Source organism: Triticum urartu, chromosome 4 (assembly GCF_003073215.2).
Source record: "Triticum urartu cultivar G1812 chromosome 4, Tu2.1, whole genome shotgun sequence".
NCBI classification, from domain to species: Eukaryota; Viridiplantae; Streptophyta; class Magnoliopsida; order Poales; family Poaceae; genus Triticum; species Triticum urartu.
The window spans coordinates 278880023-278900334 of NC_053025.1; the positions used below are offsets into that span (position 1 = coordinate 278880023).

Sequence of the window (20312 nt, forward strand, 5' to 3'; positions counted from 1 at the left end):
CTCCTTCTCGGAGGCCGCCGTGGCCTGGCTCAGCGACGCTCGAACAGCCGAGTTGGAGTGAAGCCAGCCAGAGGCCAGCTCCAGGCGCCCGGCCACATACGCGGGTCCGCGCCCTGGAAATCTTCCCGTAGCTGGGCCATCTCCGAAAGGGCGCACTCCAAGACGGCAGAGGAAGCAGAAGAACCTGAGGCCAGGGGCACAACAGGAGATCCATGAAATTTTCAACTTGGCAGCAGTGAGCCATGGTGAATATTTGTTACCTGAACAAGTCACAAAGATCAAAATAATCAACATCAAGAAAGGAAACAACTAAGACGACACTAATACTACAAGAAAGCAGTGAGCCATGCCTGTGCACTTAAGATTACGTCGGAGACAGTGATCGACATTGTTTTATTTCATGAAATTCATTGCATAAAAAGGAGATATTTATCTACTGATATTATTCATCGTCCGATATGATGGAGAAATAAGCACACAGTGGAATCTTTGATCAAGCTTTTGCAGATTAGATAATATTTCAACATTGAGCATGAATCCATGAACCGCAAAAAATGGCATGTTTCTTTTACTAACAGGAAAACTCAAGTCAACACATAGAAAGTTACAATAAGTATACTTCATTCCCGAGTGGTTTGCGTTAGCCTGATAGTATGCGTGTCTAATAGATATTGCTTATCTCTCATGACAATTGATGCTCTCCTTCAGCTTAGGGCCTTCCAAGATTGAAAGGTAAATGATTTCTGCAAAAAGAAAGAAACATGAAAATCTATTAGATAACAATAATCTTGGATATTGCCAAATGTGACTATATCCGAATTCTAAGCGCACATGCATTTTGTAGTTTTCTATGGACAAACAGGTATTTCCAAAACCAACATACAGCCTCCTGCCCTCCTGCATAAAGCTATCGGTTTTAAGCCCCAAAAAAACCAGGCAGTAAAACACGCTTTTATTGTATGAATTATGAATTATGAATGAATGAAAGGGAGATGTACACTTTTAAGAAAAACCGCATAACAAATAGAAGAACTCAAAAAAGTTAATACATATTTTTTTGGGGGGGGGGGGGGGGGGGGGGGGGGGGGGGCATTACATACCCAGTGGTCATTCACATTGGCTGCCTCGGCCTCACGTCGTTGTCCAACAGCACATCGTCCATGGCCGCGAGCCGCGCAACATCGTCCAGGGTTGAATCGGCAACATGAGAGATGACATCCGATTTGTTATTAGTGCAGTTTACCTGTCATAAATTCAGAGAAACATCAATTAGATCACAGGGCTGTGTTGTAAATGAACAGGAACCGGTGCACTAAACATCTGTAAAATTAGGCCTGCTCATGAGAGCTCAGCAATAATACATAAAATCTTCCCAGTACCAATATGTAACAACGACATCAATATTAATCAAAAAAATATTCATAGCTAAGTGTTCCAAACTGAAAATTGAGACAACCCAATAATGCACAAGGAACCAGGGGAGGAGACATAGATCATCTACCAGTGGTGGCCAACAAATCTAACCAAGTCTCTTCGTGCACCTCTCCAGGGTCTTCGGGAGCGACAAGCTCGAACTGCCCCCACTTTCGTCTTCGTTCATCCCCGCCTGCTCTGGAGTCTCACAGTCCATCTCGTTGTTGGTGATGAGATCGAAGTGTGTCTTGTCGAGCTCGAGCACGAGCACGAGCACGAGCCCCTCGCCCTAGTCAAGCTCATACACATCACGGGTGTTCTGGGACCCGCCAAGCATATAAGCGGCGGGGCATACCCATTGACGCCATACTCGTCGGAGATGAGTCGGGCGATGGGGGAATCGACCCCGCCCGTCTTGGTGGGGTCGTTGAAGCAAGCGAGGGCGAGGGAATCAATTTCCTACTTTGTGTTGTTCTCCCTCCAGACTCCACTTGCTAACACCACCAATGGAGTAGTGCTTTCATTGTCTTTGACTCGTTGTGGTCTGTAGTCACGGAAGATTCTTTTATTGTTTTCTCATAAGTAATGTCTGCACTTTTGCTCATGGCAGCAGTCTTTTAGTTTGCACCCGCAGCATTTCATCAGACGTAAATATAAGGGTATGCCCGAACATTGCTTGTCAGATTTTGCATTCCTTTCCTCTCATACGAGATGCATCAAGAAAGTGAGCCAAAAGTGGGAACTAATAAGTAATGCACATAGATAGACATATAAAATGTGGCAAACTAACCAGGAGGAACTCTTTGCCTCTTAGAAATGAAATAACAACTTGGTTCAGGTAGAAAATGAAATACTCCCTCTGTCCCAAAATAAGTGTCACGGATTTAGTACAATTTTAGTGCAAAGGTGTACTAAGTTAACGACACTTATTTTCGAACAAAGGTAGTAGTAAGTTACCTGAGATAATGTACCTATGATTAAATGATTAAATGACCTGACAAAAGGGCTCCCTCTGTATTAATCATTCTGCAGAAAAAACAAAATTATGAGTTCCTTGCTCTGAAGCACCTAACTGCAGTTTTGTAGTAAATGTCTGAAAAGTAAAATCATGCTAAAATACATGATATATGTCAGCAAATACAAACTTTTTTTCATGCATATGTTTAGTAGAACTAAATCAACATATCAACATATATAAATGGCAGGCATTACATCCATCAGAGTCCAAGGCTCTTTTTGGTGTCTTCAAATGCTGCACCCACTACTACCGGTTGGCTGGAACAATTGCTGATTTTTAATGACTCCCTCCATCTTAATCTTTCTGTATAACTACAATTGATTAAAAGCTCCTAGCTGTGAAGAACCTAACTGCAGTTTTTTAATAAATGTCTGAAAATTAAAATCATACTAAAATGGATGATATATGTTGCAAATATGAAGTATAAAAAGAAAGTTAATAATATACCATACAGTAATATGAGTAAACTCTACAGATCTGAACATGCAGGCTTTAGCATCAGGGATTATAGCTTTGGCAGTGAGTTTCTCCTTCCAGCACACAGACATTGCCTTGTATCTCTTTGTACAGACCTCAACATGAGAATCTTGTGAACTTATTTCCATTACCTTGGGATGGTGAAATCTTTATGATACAAAGCTGATGCATGTATTAGTTAACCTGCAGAGAATTCCATATTTTGATCTATATAAGTAAGAAAGTGTACAAATGAGGAATAGCTTTATTTAGGGCTTCTTATATAGGCCATTGAGTAAATTGCATGAAAAAGACTCTTATGTATTAAAATAGAAATACACAATTCATAAAATATTCAGGAACAAACAAAATATAGGAAACAAATAGAAACATGTAGTTGGTAAAGGAATCACACAAATAAATAATGATATATGATAGAAATTGCCAATGGCCTTAGTTACTGCTATCCAATATTCTGATTTCTGCAGTTAACTACTAACCCATGACCTGTAATCCAATATTACTACTCCGGATTAGTAGTAAACTGATGTTCAGTATCAACCTCCCGATCCATAGCAACCATCTATAGGTCGCATCGTCCTCATTCCCATCTTGTTCATCGTCCCTGTTACAAACAAACATCATCTCGATGTAAAATCATAGTGCTTGAAACTAATTCGTATCTCTGGCAGTTAATTACATCCGATGTACTAACTGAAAAAATATAATCAATTTCTAGCAGTACATTACATCAATGTTAGGAAAAATGTGTAGTTGGCTATGTCACATGTCCGTTGCTGGAAAAGGGCCAGAAGAATACCTTGGTCCAGAGAAATGGGGTTCAGTGCACACAACCCTCGTAAAATAACCTGGCTGAAAGGATATTAGAGTATCAGGTACCCATAGTGACACACATCCTAATTAAAACGTTGGATAACCTGATAAAAGTGTTTCTCCGTGTACCAGAAGCACAGGTGCATGAGATGGACTAACTATCAGATGCAAAACTCTGTGTATTTGTAGGCATCTTTTGATTTTCTCAAGCATCAAGAAGAAAATGGGGAATACGCGAAATACACTTCAAGTTTTATGTGTGGAAAATACCTGAGAGCACAACCAAAGCACGCCCCTCAATTTTTTCGCTCAGATATTACTCTGCTCAACTCCTTCACCGGGTCCAGTGAAACATCAACCTAAAACAGCAATTACAACCAGTAAACCAAATGCTTGATACTTTTATTATTCAGAAAACACACAAAAGTTAGGTGGAGGGTTAAGACTACATCTCATGTTTGAGTTGTACCGAAGGCCAAGGGTGGAAACAGTTTGACAGAGCACATAGTTAGAACCAAGGGGGTGGGAGAAATTAGTAGTTAGTACCTTGGGGAGATTAGGCATTGGTCCATTGACGAACTGCAAAACACAGTATCACATATTGGGCAAGTCTGAAACCACATTAGCATGGCAAATCAGAGCGGAAAACACAATTTTGGATGAGGATGGTTTGTACCTGCACATGTGCAAAGGGACCCGTGAGATCAGGCTGCGCGCGGTCTAGCAGTGTGTCCTCCTCGTCCTCGGCCGCCTCCGTCTCCTCCTCCTTCTCCTTCTCCTTCTCCTTGTCCACAGGCTCGGCGGCGGCGACGGGGTCGGCCACCGCTGCTCGGGCTCCATCAGCGCGGCTCAATCGGCGAGGCAGCGAGGCATGGAGGGATAGGGTTAGGGTTGCATGCGGGAGTGGCGCTTGGGGGCGGAGTCACGGCAAAGGGTCGTGAGGCAGGAGGTGGCGGCGGCGCCCGTGGCATGAGGTGCTGGTCCACCGATGTGGAGGCTGTACGGCGGCTCCCCGGCCGGATCTGGCACTCTCTTCGTCAGATCGGATTGGGGAGGGAAGCTCCGCAGGGATCGGCGGTGGCGAAGGGACGAAATTAGCGCAGGGATGAATGCAAGTCGTGCGTACGAGAGGATGTGCATGTCCAGAAGGGGATCGCCGTCGGATCCTGGGCGTGATCGCCGGCGTCTCCTAAACGGGATCGCGGCGCCGTCTCCTGAAGCGATCCTGAAGCAGATCGTAGGATGGACGTGCGGCGGCTTTGATGTGCGAGGGCGACGGCAAAGGTTAGGATCGGCCGCGACACAGTGATGGATGTCCGGCCGGGATGAAGGGGTGGATCGGGCGTGCGAAGGGCTGGTTGGCGGTGGAGACCGATCTGTTATGGGCAGGAGGCATCGATCGTAGGGTTTTTTTTGGCACAGTTTTTTTTCGTGGAAGGGTTGCGAGTTAAGGGAGGTAGGAGAATGACGAAAAAAACTGGAGGTGGGAGGATGACGAAAAAAACCAGCGAAAATAAACCGTGGAGACTATTCACCAAGTCGTCCATTAGGAGTAGAAATTTATGATGAGTGGAAACCTACTATGAAAATTAAAATTAAAGATCATGAATGCTATGCTTTGTGTGATTTGGGTGCTGGTGTTTCCACGATTCCAAAGACTTTGTGTGATTTGTTAGGTTTCTGTGATTTTGATGATTACTCTTTAAATTTGCACCTTATGGATTCCATTATTAAGAAACCTATGGGAAGAATTAATGATGTTCTTATTGTTGCAAATAGGAATTATGTGCCCGTAGATTTTATCGTTCTTGATAATTGCAATCCTTCATGTCCTATTATTCTCGGTAGACCTTTCCTTAAAACGATCGATACAATTATTGATATGAAGGAAGGAAATATTAAATTCCAATTTTCGTTAAGGAAAGGCATGGAACATTTTCCTAGAAAGAAGATCAAATTACCTTATGAATCCATTATGAGAGCCACTTATGGATTGCCTACCAAAGATGGCAATACCTAGATCTATCCTTGCTTTTTATGTCTAGTTAGGGGCGTTAAACGATAGCGCTTGTTGGGAGGCAACTCAATTTTATTTTTATTCCTTGCTTTTTGCTCTTTTTAGTAATAAATAATTTATCTAGCCTCTATTTTGGTTGTGGTTTTTGTGTTTAATTAATGTTTATACCAAGTAGAACCGTTGGGAAGACTTGGGGAAAGTCTTGTTAATCTTGTTGTAAAAAACAAAAACTTTAACGCTCACAAGAACTGCTGCCATTTTTATTTCTAAAGTGCCATTTAGTTAATTATTTTTGCAGATTATTAATAGATAAATTCCTCACGTCCAGCAATTATTTTAGAATTTTTTGGGTTCCAGATCTTGCGCTAGCTACATATTGCTACAGACTGTTCTGTTTTTGACAGATTCTGTTTTCCGTGTGTTGTTTGTTTATTTTGATGAATCTATGGCTAGTAAAATAGTTTATAAACCATAGAGAAGTTAAAATAAAGTAGGTTTAACACCAATATAAATAAAGAATGAGTTCATTACAGTAACTTGAAGTGGTATTTTGTTTTCTTTCGCTAAAGGAGTTCACGAGATTTTCTACTTTAAGTTTTGTGTTATGAAGTTTTCAAGTTTTGTGTAAGGATTTGATGGATTATGGAATAAGAAGTGGCAAGAGCCTAAGCTTGGGGATGCCCATGGCATCTCCAAGATAATCTAAGGACACCAAAAAGCCAAAGATTGGGGATGCCCCGGAAGGTATCCCCTCTTTCATCTACTTCCATCGGTAACTTTATTTGGAGCTATATTTTTATTTACCACATGATATGTATTTTGCTTGGAGTGTCTTGTATGATTTGAGTCTTTGCTTTTTATTTTATCAAAATCATCTTTGCTGTACACACCTTTTAAGAGAGACACACTGTAACGCCTCGGACACACCCGCCGGTGGTCGTTACTCCTGGCGGGATCTAGACTGGCCCCACAAATCAATACTAGTCTTTTCTGTGCACTTTGTCCTCACTCATGCACACCCGGGAGCAACTTCCAGGTCGGTCACCTATCCTGACACTGCTCCAAGCTGAGCATGCTTAACTTGGGAGTTCTGTCCGAATGGGCTCCCGGAAAAGAAGGAATTCCTTATTGATATGAGTAGTCTATCATCCCTAATAAGCCAGACCATTACATACACCCCCACTCAGAGGAACCGATGTCCTCGTCGGGCCACAGGAACGTTCCCTCTTGGCACATACGTCTGTGCTTCCAGTCCAGTACATGTGCCATGCCGTGTGCCGAACCGATGTCCTCGTCGCCGGCGCCGTGCTCCACCGCCGCTCGGCCACCGCCGCCGCACCAGCTCGCCGACCGCGCCTCCGGCGCCTCCCTCTCTCCGGCCGCCTCGCCGTCCAACTCCGGCCGGCCCATCTCCGGCGACCTTGGGTTCTCCTGCGAGCCTCGGACTCCGTGCCGCTACAGTACCCGCGAGATCCCGATCTGGATCTGGAAACTCCCTCTCGGTTGACTTTTTGCCCCGAAACCCTAATTATCTTGCCGTGTTCATTGCATCGTAACTTTGCATTCGTAGCTCCGTTTTGGGCATATAGCATATCAAAATGTTCATCTCGGAGAGTACATCATTTCATTCCATTGCATCATTTTCATTTGAGTTGATCTTGATGCCCGAAATGCTGTTAGAAGAGTGCTACTTGAGTTAATTGTCAGATCTGCTACTCCATTTAGATATTTGTCATTTTTGCCATGATTATTGTGTGCATGATATGCCCATGAGTTCTACATATATTTTGTTAAGGGTTTTGCCATCTTTCCAGAGGTGCAACCCATGTATTTTTGTGATGTGTGTGGTGACTAGCACAAGCTTGCAAAGTGAGGCACTTGGTAATGCTGATTTCAGAGACTTAGCATTTCCACCAAGTCCTTGAGCTGTTTATCTCATATTGCCATATGTTCATGTTGTTTCCTAGTGATCCGTACCTCTTTTGAGGATGATCAGTAAGGATGTTTTGTTAATCTTGTAGTGCTCTATCCATCCATGTCTTTGTTTGCAATTATGGAGCATCCTAACTTGAGTCAATCGAGCTCTATTTTTGTCATTTCGTGAATCTGGGAAGATTGTCTACTTGTTAGCGATTTCGTCGATGATGTTGTAGTTGATCCGTGCATGCTATGTTATTGTTCTTGCCATGTCTAGCTTGCAGTTTGTGTATTCTTGATGGGTGTATGCTTAGATTATCATGACTTGCTCTGTAGTGAGTGCATCGACCTCGTAAACATGCCTACGTGATATCTGTTTTCAGCATGCTCTAGTTTTCACTAAGTCTGAGAACTGATTATGTTTTTGCCATGTTCACATGCTTGCAATTGTATTTTCTGATCCCTTTTGGCTCAAGGTCACTGAGGGACTTTTGTTAAGCTCTTTGAGTAGCTCCATGCCATGCTTTACTTTGCCATGTTCAGGTCCTGTAGCATATAGTTTTGTTGCTCCGAAGAGTGCTATCTGATCTGAAATTCCAGACAAGTGTTAATTTCACTAAGTCTGAGATCTGTTTACCATATGCATTTTTGCCATGCTTGTTTGAACCTGTTAATGGATGAATTGGCCGTAGCTCAGTGCTAGACTTTTGTTAAGCATCTTGAATGCATTCCTACCATGTATTTTGTTGCCATGTTTGGGTGCTGTAGCATGTTCATATTGTTGCATTTAGATGGCTACTTGCTGTAAATCGCAGAACGTGGTCATATTTGAATTGCTTGCCATTTTCAAACCGTAACTCCAATTCCGGCGTTCTTTATATCGTTTTCAAGCGATTTCATCTCATCTTTCCAGCGGCACACTTGGATTTCCATGTTGAGGCCAGGTTCATGCATCCCTTGTCAAATCTTGCATATGCTTCCCGCATCACATTCCGCATAGCATACCATCTTTGCATCATATTGTTTGAGCTTGCACGTGGTTGATTGTGTTCCGTTTGCTTGTTTGTCTTATTTGGGTAGAGCCGGGAGACGAGTTCGCTAACGAGGAGCCCGTTGAGTTTGCTTTCGAGGATCCAGTCAACTCTGACAACTTTGCAGGCAAGATGATCATACCCTCGAAATCACTACTATCTTTGCTTTGCTAGATGCTCGCTCTTTTGCTATGCCTATGCTACGATGCCTACCACTTGCTTTCAAGCCTCCCAAATTGCCATGTCAAACCTCTAACCCACCATGTCCTAGCAAACCGTTGATTGGCTATGTTACCGCTTTGCTCAGCCCCTCTTATAGCGTTGCTAGTTGCAGGTGAAGATTGGAAACCGTTCCTTGTTGGAACATTTATTTACTTGTTGGGATATCATTATATTGCCATGTTATCTTAATGCATCTATATACTTGGTAAAGGGTGGAAGGCTCGGCCTCTCGCCTAGTGTTTTGTTTCACTCTTGCCGCCCTAGTTTCCGTCATATCGGTGTTATGTTCCCGGATTTTGCGTTCCTTACGCGGTTGGGTTATAATGGGAACCCCTTGATAGTTCACCTTGATTAAAGTTTTTCCAGCAATGCCCAACCTTGGTTTTACCATTTTCCACCTAGCCTCTTTTCCCTTGGGTTTCCGGAGCCCGAGGGTCATCTTATTTTAGCCCCCCCGGGCCAGTGCTCCTCTGAGTGTTGGTCCAACCGAGCGATGTCCGGGGCTACCAGGGGCAACTCTGGGCTGGCCTACCCGACGTCTTGCTCATCCGGTGTGCCCTGAGAACGAGATATGTGCAGCTCCTATCGGGATTTGTCGGCACATCTGGGTGGTGTTGCTGGTCTTGCTTTAACCTGTCGAAGTGTCTTGAAGAACCGAGGTACCGAGTCTGATCGGAACGTCTCGGGAGGAGGTCTATTTCTTCGTTGACCGTGAGAGCTTGTCATGGGCTAAGTTGGGACTCCCCTGCAGGGATTTGAACTTTCGAAATCCGTGCCCGCGGTTATGGGCAGATGGGAATTTGTTAATGTCCGGTTGTAGATAACTTTAACCTTAACTTAATTAAAATGAAACAACTGAGTGTGTTACCGTGATGATCTCTTCTCGACGGAGTCCGGGAAGTGAACATGGTGTTGGAGTAATGCTTGCGCAGGTTGCTCTCTAGTTTCTCGCTCGCGCTTTGCCTCCTCTTCTTGCTCTCTTTTGCGAACAAGATAGCCACCATTTTTGCTAGTCGCTTGCTGCAGCTCCACATATTTACCTTGCCTTACCTATAAGCTTAAATAGTCTTGATCGCGAGGGTGCGAGATTGCTGAGTCCCTGTGGCTCACAGATTACTATTACACCAGATGCAGGGCCTGATGATTCCGCTCCAGGTGACGTGCTCGAGCTCAAGTGGGAGTTCGACGAGGACTCTCAGCGATACTATGTTTCCTTTCCTGATGATCGGTAGTGGTGCCCTGTTGGGGTGATCGGGACCGTGTCGCATGTTGGGTTATCTTTTATTTTGGCGCCGTAGTCGGGCCATGAGTGTTTGGATGATGTAATGTTATTTATGTATCTTGATTGACGTGGCGAGTGTAAGCCAACTATGTTATCTCCCCTTTATTATTATATTACATGGGATGTTGTAAAGATTACCTTACTTGCGACATATGCCTTCAATGCGATTATGCCTCTAAGTCGTGCCTCGACACGTGGGAGATATAGTCGCATCGAGGGTGTTACACACACATGATTCGAAAATTATTAGAATACTCTATGTGCTTCACTTATATCTTTTGAGTTATATAGTTTTGCTCTAGTACTTCACTTATATCTTTTAGAGAACGGTGGTGGATTTGTTTTATAGAAACTATTCATATCTCATGCTTCACTTAGATTATTTTGGGAGTCTTAAATAGCATGGTAATTTGCTTAAATAATCCTAATATGCTAGGTATTCAAGATTAGTAAAAAATTTCTTATGAGTGTTTTGAATACTAAGAGAAGTTTGATGCTTGATGATTGTTTTGAGATATGGAGGTAGTGATATTAAAGTTGTGCTAGTTGAGTAGTTGTGAATTTGAGAAATACTTGGGTTGAAGTTTGCAAGTCCCGTAGCATGCACGTATGGTAAACGTTATGTAACAAATTTGAAACATGAGGTGTTCTTTGATTGTCTTCCTTATGAGTGGCGGTCGGGGACGAGCGATGGTCTTTTCCTACCAATCTATCCCCCTAGGAGCATGCACGTAGTGCTTGGTTTTTGATGACTTGTAGATTTTTGCAATAAGTATGTGAGTTCTTTATGAATAATGTTGAGTCCATGGATTATATGCACTCTCACCCTTCCATCATTGCTAGCCTCTTCGGTACCGTGCATTGCCCTTCCTCACATTGAGAGTTGGTACAAACTTCGCCGGTGCATCCAAACCCCGTGATATGATACGCTCTTTCACACATAAACCTCCTTATATATATCTTCCTGAAAACAGCCACCATACCTACCTATTATGGCATTTCCATAGCCATTCCGAGATATATTGCCATGCAACTTTCCACCATCCTGTTTATCATGACACGTTCATCATTGTCATATTGCTTTGCATGATCATGTAGTTGACATCGTATTTGTGGCAAAGCCACCATTCATAATTCTTTCATACATGTCACACTTGATTCATTGCATATCCCGGTACACCGCCGGAGGCATTCATATAGAGTCATACCTTGTTCTAGTGTCGAGTTGTAATCATTGAGTTGTAAATAAATAGAAGTGTGATGATCATCATTTATTAGAGCATTGTCCCAATAAAAAAAGAGAGAGAAAGGCCAAATAAAAAAAGGCCCAAAAAAGAGATAAATGAAAAGGGACAGTGCTACTATCTTTTTTCCACACTTGTGCTTCAAAGTAGCACCATGATCTTCATGATAGAGAGTCTCTTGTTTTGTCACTTTCATATACTAGTGGAAATTTTTCATTATAGAACTTGGCTTGTATATTCCAACAATGGGCCTCCTCAAGTGCCCTAGGTCTTCGTGAGCAAGCAAGTTGGATGCACACCCACTAGTTTCTTTTGTTGAGCTTTCATACATTTATAGCTCTAGTGCATCCGTTGCATGGCAATCCCTACTCCTTGCATTAACATCAATCGATGGGCATCTCCATAGCCCATTGATTAGCCTCGTTGATGTGAGACTTTCTCCCTTTTTGTCTTCTCCACATAACCCCCATCATTATACTCTATTCCACCCATACTGCTATATCCATGGCTCACGCTCATATATTGCATGAAGGTTTATAAAGTTTGAGATTACTAAAGTATGAAACAATTGCTTGGCTTGTCATCGGGGTTGTGCATAATGAGAACATTCTTGTGTGATGAAAATGGAGCATGACTAAACTATATGATTTTGTGGGGATGAACTTTCTTTGGCCATGTTATTTTGAGAAGACATAATTGCTTAGTTAGTATGCTTGACGTATTATTATTTCTATGTCAATATTAAACTTTTATCTTGAATCTTTCGGATCTGAATATTCATGCCACAATTAAGAAGAATTACATTCAAATTATGCCTAGTAGCATTCCACATCAAAAAATTTGTTTTTATCATTTACCTACTCGAGGACGAGCATGAATTAAGCTTGGGGATGCTTGATACGTCTCCAACGTATCTATAATTTTTGATTGCTCCATGCTATATTATCTTCTGTTTTGAACATTATTGGGCTTTATTTTTCACTTTTATATTATTTTTGGGACTAACCTATTAACCGGAGGCCCAGCCCAGAATTGCTGTTTTTTGCCTATTTTAGGGTTTCGAAGAAAAGGAATATCAAATGGAGTCCAAACGGAATGAAACCTTTGGGAACATGATTTTTGGAACGAACAAGATCCAGGAGACTTGGACCTTACGTCAAGCAACCAACAGGGAGGCCACGAGGTAGGGGGCACGCCTACCCCCCAGGCGGGCCCTCCACCCTCGTGGGCCCCCTGTTGCTCCACCGACATACTTCTTCCTCCTATATATACCTACGTACCCCCAAACGATTAGATACGGAGTCAAAAACCCTAATTCCACAGTCGTAACTTTCTATATCCACGAGATCCCATCTTGGGTCCTGTTCCGGAGCTCCGTCGGAGGGGGCATCGATCACGGAGGGCTTCTACATCAACACCATAGCCCTTACGATGAAGTGTGAGTAGTTTAACTCAGACCTTCGGGTCCATAGCTATTAGCTAGATGGCTTCTTCTCTCTTTTTGGATCTCAATACAAAGTTCTCCCCCTCTCTTGTGGAGATCTATTCGATGTAATCTTGTTTTGCGGTGTGTTTGTTGAGACCGATGAATTGTGGGTTTATGATCAAGTTTATCTATGAACAATATTTTAATCTTCTCTGAATTCTTTTAGGTATGATTGGTTATCTTTGCAAGTCTCTTCGAATTATCAGTTTGGTTTGGCCTACTAGATTGATCTTTCTTGCAATGGGAGAAGTGCTTAGCTTTGGGTTCAATCTTGCGGTGTCCTTTTCCAGTGACAGTAGGGGGAGCAAGGCACGTACTGTATTGTTGCCATCGAGGATAACAAGATGGGGTTTTCATCATATTGCATGAGTTTATCCCTCTACATCATGTCATCTTGCTTAAGGCGTTACTCTGTTCTCTTGAACTTAATACTCTAGATGCATGCTGGATAGCGGTCGATGTGTGGAGTAATAGTAGTAGATGCAGGCAGGAGTCGGTCTACTTGTCTCGGACGTGATGCCTATATACATGATCTTACCTAGATATTCTCATAACTATGCTCAATTTTGTTAATTGCTGAACAGTAATTTGTTCACCCACCGTAAAATACTTATGCTTTTGAGAGAAGCCACTAGTGAAACCTATGGCCCCCGGGTCTATCTTCATCATATTAATCTTCCAATACTTAGTTATTTTCATTGCTTTTATTTTACTTTATATCTTTATCATAAAAATACCAAAATATTATCTTATCATATCTATCAGATCTCACTATCGTAAGTGACCGTGTAGGGATTGACAACCCCTTATCGCGTTGGTTGCGAGGATTTATTTGTTTTGTGCAGGTGCGAGGGACTCGCGCGTAGGCTCCTACTGGATTTATACCTTGGTTCTCAAAAACTGAGGGAAATACTAAAGCTACTTTGCTGCATCACCCTTTCATCTTCAAGGGAAAACCAACGCAGTGCTCAAGAGGTAGCAGCAGCAGGGGTGGGGAATATCATAATGAAACCAACATTTGGTGGAAACTGGTGAAAACCACGAGAAAAAGATGTTTTGAAGTTTTAAAAAAATGCAGGATGTTAAGACGATGATGTTTTATTTGCACACAGAATTTCAAGTTGAAACACATTAAGAGATGTGAGCTACGAAAAAGACAAAATCAGTGTTGAATAGTGCTCAATAGTAATGTCACTATTCAGGGCGAAATTTGTCTTTTTCATATCTCACATCTCGTAATGTTTTTCAACTTGAAATTTTGTGTCGCAATAAAACATCACCTTCTTAACATCCGACATTTTTTCAGATTTTGATGAAACTTTAAAATATGGTTTCCACGAAGTTTTCATTGAATATCGGCTTTGGTGAGTGAATCTTGTGCTATTTGAAAACATTTCGTGAGAAGAATCTCGGTTTTTAAATCCCCGTAAATCCAAAACTAAGCTGAAAATCGTGAAACCTGCCATGGTGTCACGACATCACACTTATATGTTGAGGAATTTTTTTCGTCCACTGTGGCGCAAGTTTTATTACAAGCCTCTTACAAACTGAAGCTTCTCTCAAAGAAGCCTCGTGGTTCCGATAGGGAAACATGTCTCCCTTGTGGGCAAAACATAATCACTGCCTCTTTTCACCTTGTATTTTCTTCTACGGGCAACTTGGAACGACAGGATATCCATGCTGAAATTTAAATTTATTCAGGGTTCGTTTGGCCTTTTTATACACTAATTGAGTTTCCTAGGCATTTAATGTCCATAATTCAAATATGAACTACAAATACATGCTCCAGTTTACCAAAATGGCTAGAAAAATTATACATGTGTCATTGGGTGCATGTTTAGGTTCCATGCCAGGAATGGGAACGAATTACAACTGTACTGGTGTCATGGCTCATACTCAAACATTTCGAATCTCGGTTTTTAAGTCCCCATAAATCCTAAAACTCACCAGAAAGTCATCAAATGTGGCATGGTGTCATGTCATGGCACATATATGTCGTTGTAAAAACATTGTCCAATTTGGGCCAAGCTTTATTGCAAACCTCTTACAAAAACTGGAGCTTCTCTCAAAGAAGCCTCGTGGTTCTGATAGGGAAACGTGTTCCCCTTGTGGGTGAAACGTAATCACTGCCTCTTTTCATCTTGTATTTTCTTCCATGGGCAACATGGAACCATAGGATATCCGTGCTGAAATTTAAACTTATTCAGGGTTCGTTTGGCCTTTTTATACACTAATTAAGTTTCCTATGCATTTAATGTCCATAATTCAAATCTGAACTACAAATACATGCTCCAGTTCACCAAAATGGCTAGAAAAATTATACATGTGTCCTTGGGTCCATGTTTACGTCTCATGGCAGGAATGGGAACAAATTACAGTCGCACCGATGTCCTAGCTCTTCCTCAAACATTTCGAATCTCGGTTTTTAAGTCCCCATAAATCCTAAACTCACCAGAAAGTCATCAAAGGTGGCAAGGTGTCATGTCATGGCACATATATGTCATGGTAAAAACATTGCCAATTTGGGCCAAGATTTATTACAAACCGGAACCTATCGCAAGAACCCTCATGGTTTTGATAGGGAAATGTGTCGCCTTGTGGGCCAAACGCTAATCACTCCCTCTTCTAGCCTCGTATTTTCTTCTACAAGCGACATGGAACAACTGGAGGTTCGGGCTGAACTTTGAAATTATTCAGGGTTCGTTTGACCTTTTTTATTCATTAATTGAATTTTCTAGGCATTTAATGTCCATCATTCAAATCCAAACTACAAATACATGTTCCAGTGCACCAAAATGGCTAGAAAAAACGTACATGTTTCCTTGGGGTGCATGTTTAGGTCCCATGGAATGAATGGGACCGAATTCAACCATCCCGCCGTCCTGGCCTGGCCACAAACATTGCGAATCTTGGTTTTTAAATGTCTGTAAATCCAAAACTCATCAGGAAATCATAAAACTTGGTATGATGTCACTACATGGTCTATATAATTGTCCAATTTGGATGAAGCTATATTACAAGCCTTTTACAAACCGGAGCCTGTCGCAACCCTTGTGGTTCCAGTAGGGAAACATGCCCCTCTTGTAGGCGAAACGATAATCGATGCCTCTTCTCGCCTTGAACTTTGTTTTCTACAGGCAACATAGAATAACAGGAGTGTCGGGCTGAAATTTGAAACTGTTCAGAGTTCGTTTGGCCATTGTATATATATTACTAATTACTAAGTTTTCTATGCATTTAATGTAGTCCATAATTCAAATTTGAACTACAACCACATGCTCCAGTGAAGCAAAATAGGTGGGAAATCGTACGTGTGTCATTGGGTGCATGTTTAGGTCTCGTTTAAGGAATGAGAATGAATTACAAACTTGTCGTCGTCCTGAAACAATGAGAATCTCAGTTTTTAAATCCCAGTAAATAAAAAAGTCACCCAAAAAACATGAAACTTGGCATGGTTTCATGACATGGCACATATATGACGTGGTAATAAAAATCGACTAGTTTGAGAAGAGGCGCACACATTAGTAGCCAACGAAGTCCTTTTTGAAAAAAGGTGACACATTAATATCGCAAACGGCTGTATTATATTTACCGTGTCGAAATTTAACCATACTCGGTGGCATGCGTGCAGCTGTTTGATTAGACGGGACGAGCGCGAGAAGTGCGCCGTGCAGCTTCGACAGGATGCGTGCGAGCAGTCCGCCACGCAGGCTCGACGGGGCGCATGCATCCTGTCCACCTCGCAGGCTCGATGGGACACGTGCGAGCAGCAAGGCCGCCCATGCTCATTGGGAAGCGAGCTCTTTGACCTCCATGCACCAGCCGCCACCTGCCTCTCTCACAACTTCTCCATTAATGGGTTAATTAAAGCACCTCGACGGAGGGTGTTTGCTTGTGATCCCATGGCAACATTTGCTTTGTTCGTGTTTTCAACTAGTATTCTGCCCTAATTTAAATTGCCACATAGGGAAACGGATAATACGACCACAAATAAAATGGAAACAGATAATACGACGACAAATTTACAATGGCGCACATAATAATTGTCTTACATATTCCGGATAATATAAAATGCCACATGCAGCAAAGCCCGGAAGACACGGGGCAAGAGAAGAAGGAAATTGCAGACGATGGTCTGGGTCACTACTGCCTCTACTCGTCGATGGATCGCCGGGCAGCGAAATCCTCCAGCTCCTTCTTTAATTCCTCACGACTTTGCTTGAAAGCAGCCACGGATTCCTCCACCTCCTGCTCACACTCGATCCGGAGCTTTCTCAAGCCACCCATCAGTTCCTCGCCGACCGCTTTTAGCGTCATCTCCGAGGCACTGCTCTGCTCATGCATCATCTTCCATCCGACGGCCTCCTCCTCCTTCTTGGCGACCAACTTGAGGAGATTCAGATTGTCATCCATGAGTTGCTCGACGAGGCCGGTCGCCTTGTCAACCGAGGCATCGCTGATCTTGAGCAGCTTCATCAAGCCGTCGACCAGCTCCTTCTGCGTAGTGACGTTAGTGAGAGTGTCGTCGGCGGCGGTGAAGGACTTCAGGAACGCCGGCTCATCGCGATAGCCGATGTCGCGAATGCGCTTGTGAGAGTCCTCGCGTGCCCGTGAGAGCTTGTTCAAGGGCTCCGCGGCGCGCCCGGACATCTCTGCCGCGGCTGCGGCTTCACGCGAGACCTATCTAGTGCTTCCGTGGCCTTGTTCTTTGCTGCCTGGTTATATGTCCACCCTAAACTCCTCCTGTCGGTCATGGCGGAACGACTTGACAGAGAAAGCCAGTTTTGTCGGTGATGAGGAGAGGAACTGTGAAGTAATTTTCGAGTGGGTAGTTTTTATAGCCCGGTGCTAAGTGTGAACACATATTAGTTTGAGAGGTGTGGACAGATTTGCAATTACTTATTGCGTTGTAATCAGCAATGTGACGAGAAACAAGGTCAAAAATTATTGATGGCGGAAGGTTGACCACATGGTTGCTCGCTATTGAGGCGGCCGCGGCGCGCTCTGCTCTGGCGTCCCTGCGCGTGCTTTGCGAGCCGTTGAGGCAAAGTACAATGGCAACTGTTAATAATTCTTAATAATTGTCTTACATATTTAGGATAATTTAAAATTCCAAATGCGGCAAGGCCCAGAACACTCACGACCTACAAATGCATAGAATTATAATGAAATATAAGCTAAAATGCTGAGCTGCTGGCCTTCCGATGATGGTCTTCTCGAACTCCATGATCAGCATAGAACCCTTGCGGCCGTGTGCGATACTCCTAGCCACCGCAAGCAACTAGTTTGCATTTTTCAAAGTTTTTTGTACACCCAGAATCGCACACGAACTAACTGTATTAACTGTCTGTGTTGTAAATTTTCATCGCAAACAGTTCATCCAAGTTAGTTGTTTGCCACGTATCACACACATCTTGTTAATTTTAACCATTTATGTTGCGTTCGGTAATCGAAAACAGTTCGTCCGAGTGAACCGTATGCCCTATATCACACACACCTTGATGTGGCTAACCGTTTATGTTGCACTCCCTAATAGCAAACGGTTCATCGGAGCTAACTGTATGCCGTATATCGCACACACATTGATATGGCTGCCCGTTTCTGTTGTTCTGCACCATCGCAAACAGTTCGAATGGGTTAACCGTGTGGCCTGAATCGCACATGTAACTAAAATCTGAACCGTGTTTGATGCATCCTCCATCGCAAACGTTTTGCACCTTTTTTGACGGTTTTCATACACCACCGTTTGCGATTGTCTGCATCGCACACAGTTTCTCGAAGGGTCTCTGATCGTAGTGTCGCGTTAGCAGCATCCTGCAGTAGTGCAAGGAGATCCAATGTCAATTACAACAACTCATCAACAATAGCCATGTACGAGAAATCTTGAGCCCATGTGTTGTGCCGGTAATCCTTATTCCCAAGAAAGATGGTACATATCGCGTGTGTTCTGATTGTCGTCCTATCAATGTTATCACCATTAGATACATTCGCCCCATCCCATGCTTAGATGACATGCTAGATGAGCTTAGCGGAGCCGCAATTTTATCTAAGATTGATCTTAAGAGTGGCTACTATTAAATCCGCGTACAAGAGGGTGATGAATGGAAAACCGCTTTTAAGAACAAATTTGGCTTTACGAAGGGCTTGTTATGCCAATGGGCTTATTCGAAGCACCCGGTATATTCATGCGCGTCATGCATTTTGTCCTTAGACCATATATTGGCGTATTTTTTGTGGTCTAATTTGACGACGTACTTCTGTTTAGCAAGTCGCTCCAAGATCATGTGACACATCTTAGAACCGTTTTGCAAACTCTTCGCAAAGGGAGACTCTATGACAACATGGAGAACGCAAATTTGGGGTAGACAAACTTTTTTTCCTAGTATTTGTTGTCTCTTCCAAGAGTGTGCGTGTAGACAAAACCAAGATCGAAGCTATTAAAACTTGGCCCCAACCCACAAACTTTCAACAAGTGCGTAGTTTTCTTGGCTTAGCCAGATATTATCGTCGCTTTGTGAAGGATTTTAGCACCGTTGCTTTACCTTTACATGCCTTGAGTAAGAAAAACGCACCTTTTGTTTGGGGACCATCACAAGATATCACATTCAATGAGCTTAATAATTTGCTTTGCTTACGCATGCCCCTTTGCTTGCATTACACAACTTTGATAAACCTTTTGAGATACATTGCGATGCTAGCCGTTATGGCATAGGAGGTGTGTTGATGCAAGAGAAGCGCCCCATAGGATACTTTAGTGAAAAACTTTCCGGAGCGTTACTTAACTACCAAATCCATGACAAAGAGCTATATGCTTTAGCGAGAGTCTTGCATGTTTGGGAGCATTATCTCCGCCCCCATGATTTCATTCTTTACACGAATCATGAAACACTTAAGTACCTCAAGGGTCAAACTAAGTTGAACAAGCATCATGCTAAGTGGAGAGAATTCATTGAGTCATTTCCTTATATCATAAAGTATATCAAAGGAAAGGAGAATGTTGTGGCGGATGCGCTTTCCCGTAAATGCATGCTAGTTACCCAACTTGAATTAAATGTCATTGGCTTTGAGCACATAAAACACTTGTATGCGCATGATCCTACTTTTGCTATCCCTTTTGCCAAATGTTTGACGCATACATCTTGGGGAAGAAATTAGATCAGAGATGATTATCCAATGAGCTAACAAACTATGTATCCCTGAGTCTTCTCTTCGTTTGTTACTTTTGCAAGAAGCTCATGGAGGAGGACTTATGGGACACTTTGGATGCGACAAGACCTTTTCTACGCTCTCAAAGAACTATTTTTGGTCCAAGATGTTCCGTGATGTCTCCCACTACACCAACCGATGCTCTACATGTCGAAAAGCTATGTCTAAAGCCCAATCCCATGGTCT

General features: G+C 42.8%; 1 long non-coding RNA gene across 19 annotated transcripts; it reads right to left on the bottom strand.

The window, feature by feature from the left end:
* Positions 1 to 459: 459 nt before the first annotated feature.
* LOC125551473 lies at positions 460 to 5127 on the bottom strand. 19 transcript variants are annotated; one of them, XR_007302715.1, is made up of 10 exons: positions 4398 to 5126; positions 4268 to 4300; positions 3992 to 4080; positions 3708 to 3760; positions 3450 to 3512; positions 2884 to 3091; positions 2626 to 2781; positions 1502 to 2439; positions 1101 to 1243; positions 460 to 743 (listed from the first exon to the last, which is right to left on the bottom strand). It is a non-coding gene; the product is annotated as an uncharacterized LOC125551473 (long non-coding RNA). The 19 variants fall into 19 exon arrangements; XR_007302716.1 differs by having other exon boundaries at positions 1502 to 2155; positions 2371 to 2439; positions 2879 to 3512; XR_007302711.1 differs by having other exon boundaries at positions 1502 to 2272; positions 2371 to 2439; positions 2879 to 3512.
* Positions 5128 to 20312: the final 15185 nt, after the last annotated feature.